Consider the following 6,144-nt stretch of genomic DNA (forward strand, 5'->3'; position numbering starts at 1 on the left):
ACATTTTCTGACATAGTCAATACAGTCTTTTTCTAGTGTCATCCAAAAATAACCAACCCTTTGGATTTTCCTTGCCATCATATGCCCGCTAGCATGGGTTGAGCAAATCCCCTCGTGGACCTCTCGTAATGCCTTTCTAGCATCTGCCTCATTCAAACACCTTAGCAGGATTCCATCAAATGATCTTTTATATAAAATCTTTCCATCTAAATAGAAGTCTATAGCCAACCTTCTCAAGGTTTTCTTATCTGTTTTAGAAGCTCCCACCTGATATTCCTTATTCTGCACAAGATTCTTGATATTGTAATACCAAGGGTCTCCGTCCATCTCTCCTTCAACTAAACAACAGTGAGCTGGATCATTTCTAATATCAATGTATACCGGTTGTACCTTGCACTTGAGATCAATAGTAGTCATAGCAGCTAGAGTGGCCAAAGCATCCGCAAAATGGTTCCCCTCCCTTCCCAGATGGGTGAATCTAATTTCTTCAAATTCCTTTGCTAGCATAGATAGGTATTCCTGGTACGGCCTCAACTTTTCCTCTTTGGTTTGCCATTCCCCTTTGACCTAGCAGATGATCAACATTGAGTCCCCATATACATCTATCTTCTTTATTTTCAGCTCCAATGCTGCTTCTAAACCGAGGATACAAGCTTTATACTCAGCTGTATTGTTGGTGCACTCGAAATGTAGTTTGACCGAAACTGGGTATTGCTTCTTATTAGGAGAGATTATTACCGCCCCTGCCCCATTACCATATACATTTACTGCCCCGTCAAAAAACATGGTCCACCAATATGTCCTCTCTTCTTCCTTTTCTATTGACAATATATCTTCATTAGGGAAATCAAAATCCAAAGGTTCGTAATCTTCAACAGCATTATCGGCCAGATGGTCTGCGATTGCACTCCCTTTTACGGCTTTCCTTGTCATGTACACTATGTCATATTCTGCTAATAAAACCTGCCACCTTGCAATTCGACTTGAGAGAAAGGGCTTGTTACAAATATACCTCAGAGGATCCACTTTTGAAATCAACCAAGTGGTATAGTATAACATGTAATGTCGTAACCTCTTTGCCGCCCATACCAACGCACAACAAAGCCTTTCTATCTCCGTGTATCTGGACTCACATTCAGTGAATTTCTTACTCAAGTAATAAATAGCTCTTTCCTTCCTTCCGGTTTCATCATGCTGACCCAATACACATCCCATGGCTGCTTCAGTTACTGTTAGATATAATACTAAAGGTTTTCCTGATACAGGAGGAACCAGTAAAGGTGGATTTTGTAAATAATGCTTGATTTTATTGAATGCCTCCTCACACTCCTCATTCCAGGTTCCAGGATTCTTTTTCCTTAGTAGTCGGAATATAGGCTCGCATGTTGTTGTTAGCTGAGTTATAAACCGAGCAATGTAGTTCAGCCTTCCCAAGAATCCTCTTACTTCTTTCTCCGTCTTAGGGGATGACATAGCCTGGATGGCCCTTACTTTATCTGGATCCACCTCTATACCTCTATCACTTACCACAAATCCCAATAGCTTACCCGATTTAACTCCGAATGAACATTTTGTAGGATTAAGCCTTAGTTCATACTTCCTCAACCTCTCAAATAACTTCCTCAAAACTTCCACATGATCCTGTCCCTTTTTAGACTTGGCAATCATATCATCTACATACACCTCAATTTCTTTGTGCATCATGTCGTGGAATAGAGTCACCATTGCTCTTTGATATGTTGCACCTGCGTTCTTTAACCCAAATGTCATGACCTTGTAGCAGTAGGTCCCCCAAGGTGTGACAAAAGTTGTTTTCGCCTTATCCTCTAGAGCCATTTTTATCTGGTTGTATCCTGAAAAACCATCCATAAAGGAATAAGTGGAACTTCAGGCAGCATTATCCACTAAAACATCTATGTGTGGTAGAGGAAAATCATCCTTAGGGCTAGCTCTATTCAAATTTTGAAAATCCACACAGACTCTAATCTTCCCTTCCTTCTTAGGCACCACAACAATGTTAGATACCCATTGTGGATATCTAACTACTTCTAGAAAACCAACATCCCATTGCTTTTCAAGTTCTGCCTTGACCTTGATCCAGACATCCGGGTGGGCCTTCCTCAGTTTCTGCTTGACTGGCTTATAACCTTCTTCTAACGATATCTTGTGTTCTACAATACTTGTATCCAAACCGGACATATCTTCATAGGACCAAACAAAGACATCAGAATATTCTTGTAATAGGGTGATCATTTTTATCCTTTGTTCAGAAGTAATTAAGGTACCTATTTTCAACTCTTTCTTGAGCTGACCATTGCCCACATTGATGGTTTCGAGTTCCTCGACGGCAGGCTTCCAAGTCTGTTCCTGTTGTTCTACTAGCCTGGTGAATTTACTGATATTGCTTTCATCCCACTCTTCTTTTTCCATAACTATTACATGTTCGTTCAAGTTTGGCCATTTATTCTTGATGCTAAATGTATGTGATGTTGTAGGAGATCCGCTTTCAGGATTCCTAAAAGCGGGAAGTGCTTGATGTAAATGTATATATATAAAAAAAAACAATTTTGAAAAAGTGCATGATCTCATCATTTATTCAAAGGAAAAGGTGGGCTCCATGACAAACATAGAATCTAGCTGACATCATGAGCCTTGATTGTCAACTAGAGAAAACAAAAGCAAACATACACAATGACAAAAACATGTTAAGGCAGATAAAGTTGGTTTACATTTTGAAAACCACTAGAGCTTCTTGGGTCACCCAATTCTGAAACTTCTCGCCTTGAGCCAACTTACGCACAAAGGTCTTGGCGGAGACTTCTTCTAGTGTATGGATCATCAGTTGTGACAGTGCTTCATCTCCTTTTCCCGCTACTACTTTCCATCCGTCTCCTTCCTTCTCATTTTCCTCCAAGGTGTTTATGGTTATATTTGTCAATTCTAGACCCAAACTTTCAACGCCTTTATCATGCTGCATGACGTATGCCGCCTTGGGGAACGATACGCTAAGGGGAGGGATTTGTAGCTGTTCTTCTTCAAGATCTCTTCCTTTAATTCGAGCCATCCTTCTTGCCCTTCTCCGACCAGCAGCCCACCGATAATCCTCTTGGTTAGGTTGATATCCTAGCCCAAATCTTTTATCAGCTTTTCTCATCCTTGTTGGATTAACCACTTCTGGTATCCCGACAATAAGGTTGTATTAAAGCGGGATCCCACGGTCCAAGAAGCATAGACTTGCCATCCTTGCTGCGTCTGAGATCCTTGGCCTTCTCAGCACTGTATTCTCCGGCACCCAGTCGGTGTTCACGATCTCAAAAGCATGGATATTGTTATCCTTGCAATCCTCCGCTTCGATAAAAGGCACAGCCACATTCTTTATCATGGATACTGTCTCCTCGGCCTTGACAGTTACCAATATCCCATTCATGATGTACTTCAGGCATTGGTGCAATGACGAAGCTACCGCCCCGGCTGCATGAATCCACGATCTTCCCAACAACATACTATAGGAAGGGTGGATATCCATAACTTGAAGTGTCACTAGGAATATTTGCGGTCCCACATATAGCTCCACTTCTAAAGTCCCAATTATTAGCCTAGGTGAGCCATCATACGCTCTGGCCATCATAGTACTCGGCTTCATATGAGATTCATCAATCGGCATTTCCTCCAGAATGTGCTTTGGCAACACGTTGAGGGCCGAGCCATTATCAATGAGTACTTTCCCTATGAGGCAGTCCTTGCACCTAACTGTAATGTATAGGGGCTTGTTATGTCCGGTACCTTCAGCATTAAGCTCATCAGTCGTGAAGTAAAGGTAATTAGTTGCATGGATCCTCCCCACTAGATGCTCTATGGTCTTATGTTCGATGTCTTGGGGTACATATGCCTCATTCAATACCTTTTGCAAGGCATTTCGATGCGGCTCAGAGCTGAGTATCAAGGACATAAGGGAGATCTGAGCTGGAGTCTTTTTTAGTTGATCCACTATGCAATATTCGCTATGCTTAATCAACTTTAAAAATTCATTCGACTCCTCTTCCGTTACTGGCTTATTAACTTCTAGTGCTTTGTCCAGATCTACCACTCCTTTACCCTTTTCCTTCCTCCATTCTTCAGGTGTAAAGCAACGACCACTCCTGGTTAAACCACTTATCTCCGTCTGGAACAAAGGAAAAGGAGCTCGAATGTTGGAGGCATACCCATAATTATACGGCATGGCATTGTGATTCTCTTTCGCGCAGGATGGTTTAACCAAGATCAGCCTTGGGGGCCCATTAGCAGTCTGTTGGACCCTGCAAACTCCTGCCATCTCATCTTGACCTTCCAACATACTCACCTCACACCTGCTCTCCATGGGTTCAATCCTCAATTGTCTCATCTTCAACATTTTTGCAATCTTTTCACAAAACTCGGCGCAATCCTCAATGTGATGTCCATCTCTTCCATGGAACTCACAGTAGTCACCTCTCTCCAACTGGCTTACCTCCTTTGCCTCTAGAAATCCTGATTGTACTAAAATGTCGTACAACCTTTTCATCGGCACCTTCAACACCTTGCATTGATTTCCCACTTCGATCATGCCTATTCCACCACTATTTGGAGCATGCTTAAGCAATGGGTTTGAATTAACATTGGGCTTGTCTTCGAAGGATACCCATCCCATCTTAATAAGCTCCAATAACCTCTTCTTGAAAGCATAGCAGGTTTCAATCCCATGCCTGGGATTACTCCTATGGTACTCGCAAGTCAACTCGGGCTTGTACCAAATTGGGAATGGTGGTTGTAGTGGTAGTGTAGGGATAGGAGCTATTTTTCCAATGCTCAAAAGTTTGGCATACATGTCCTTCAAAGGCATGGGTAATGGCGGCAGTTGTTTTGAAGTGTATCTTGTGTGGGGTCTTTGGTAGTGATTTTGGTAGTTTGGCTGGTTATTTGTTCAATTAGGGGAAAAAGGTTGGTTAAAGTTTATGCGTGAGAATTGAGAGGTAGGTACTTGTGGATTATGCTCTTGCCCTTATACCCGCCTTCCAAATTGTTAATATCGTCTTCTCTCTTTCTTCCAACAAAACCCTTCTTTTCCACTGGTATCGCTATTCGCCCTGCTTTAATTCCTTGTTCTATCCTCTCAGCTATGCGTACCGCATCATAGAAATGTTGAGAGGAGCTACCCATTAGATGCTCATAGTAAGGTGCCTTGAAGGTATTGGCAAACAAGCTCATCATTTCTGTCTCTATCAAAGGAGGTTGGACATGCATTGCCTCGTCCCTCCATCTTTGTGCATAAGCCCTTACCGACTCCTGGCTCTTTTTCTCCATTGCCATTAAACTTGTTTGATCGGGAGCGATTTCCATGTTGAACTTGTACTGCTTAAGGAAAGCCTCCACCAAGTCTCTCCAGCTTCTGATCCTGACACTATCTAACCTCATGTACCAACTTAAAGCGGACCCTGTGAGGCTTTCTTGAAAGAAATAGATTAGCAGCTTATCATCGCGGATTACTTCTGCCATTTTATTGCAATAGGATCGAAGGTGAGTGTTTGGGCATTCCAAACCAGTGTACTTAATGAACTCTGGTATCCTAAAACCCTTTGGCACCACGATGTTTGGTACCAAACACACTTCAGCTGCTCGCATGGGATCAAACCAGTCATTACCCTCAACTGCCCTTAATCTTTCTTCCAAGGCAAACAATTTGTCCTGGTCCATTAAATTGGGAGACCTATTACCCAGGATTCCCTCCGTTGTTAAGTCAACAGTGACTGGAGCCTGAGTTGGTTGGACAGGGGTAGTAGGCACAAAATGTTGTTCGTTGGCCGAGTCTGCCCCCTGGTTTTGGGATGCTTGAGGGATGTGAGCTGCTGCTGGCGCTTCTTCGGGTGGTTGTGCTGACGTTCCCTCCCCATTCCTAGTTCTTAGAAGTTGCTCGAGCAGGTCGGTCAACCTAGCAACTTCACCTTTTACAGCTTCTAACTCGGTCTGATAATGTGACTCTAAATGAGCTCTTTCTTCGTTCCCCATTCTTGATCTGGACCGGGTTTGGTGGACTCTGGACGTGGGACCTATGTTTCACGATCTGGCGTGCATGTGATAAATTAAAAACAAAATGCGTGATGAAAATGCGATGCACATGTAATGTGTATA

The sequence above is a fragment of the Populus alba genome, chromosome 1 (assembly GCF_005239225.2).
Source record: "Populus alba chromosome 1, ASM523922v2, whole genome shotgun sequence".
Lineage (NCBI taxonomy): Eukaryota > Viridiplantae > Streptophyta > Magnoliopsida > Malpighiales > Salicaceae > Populus > Populus alba.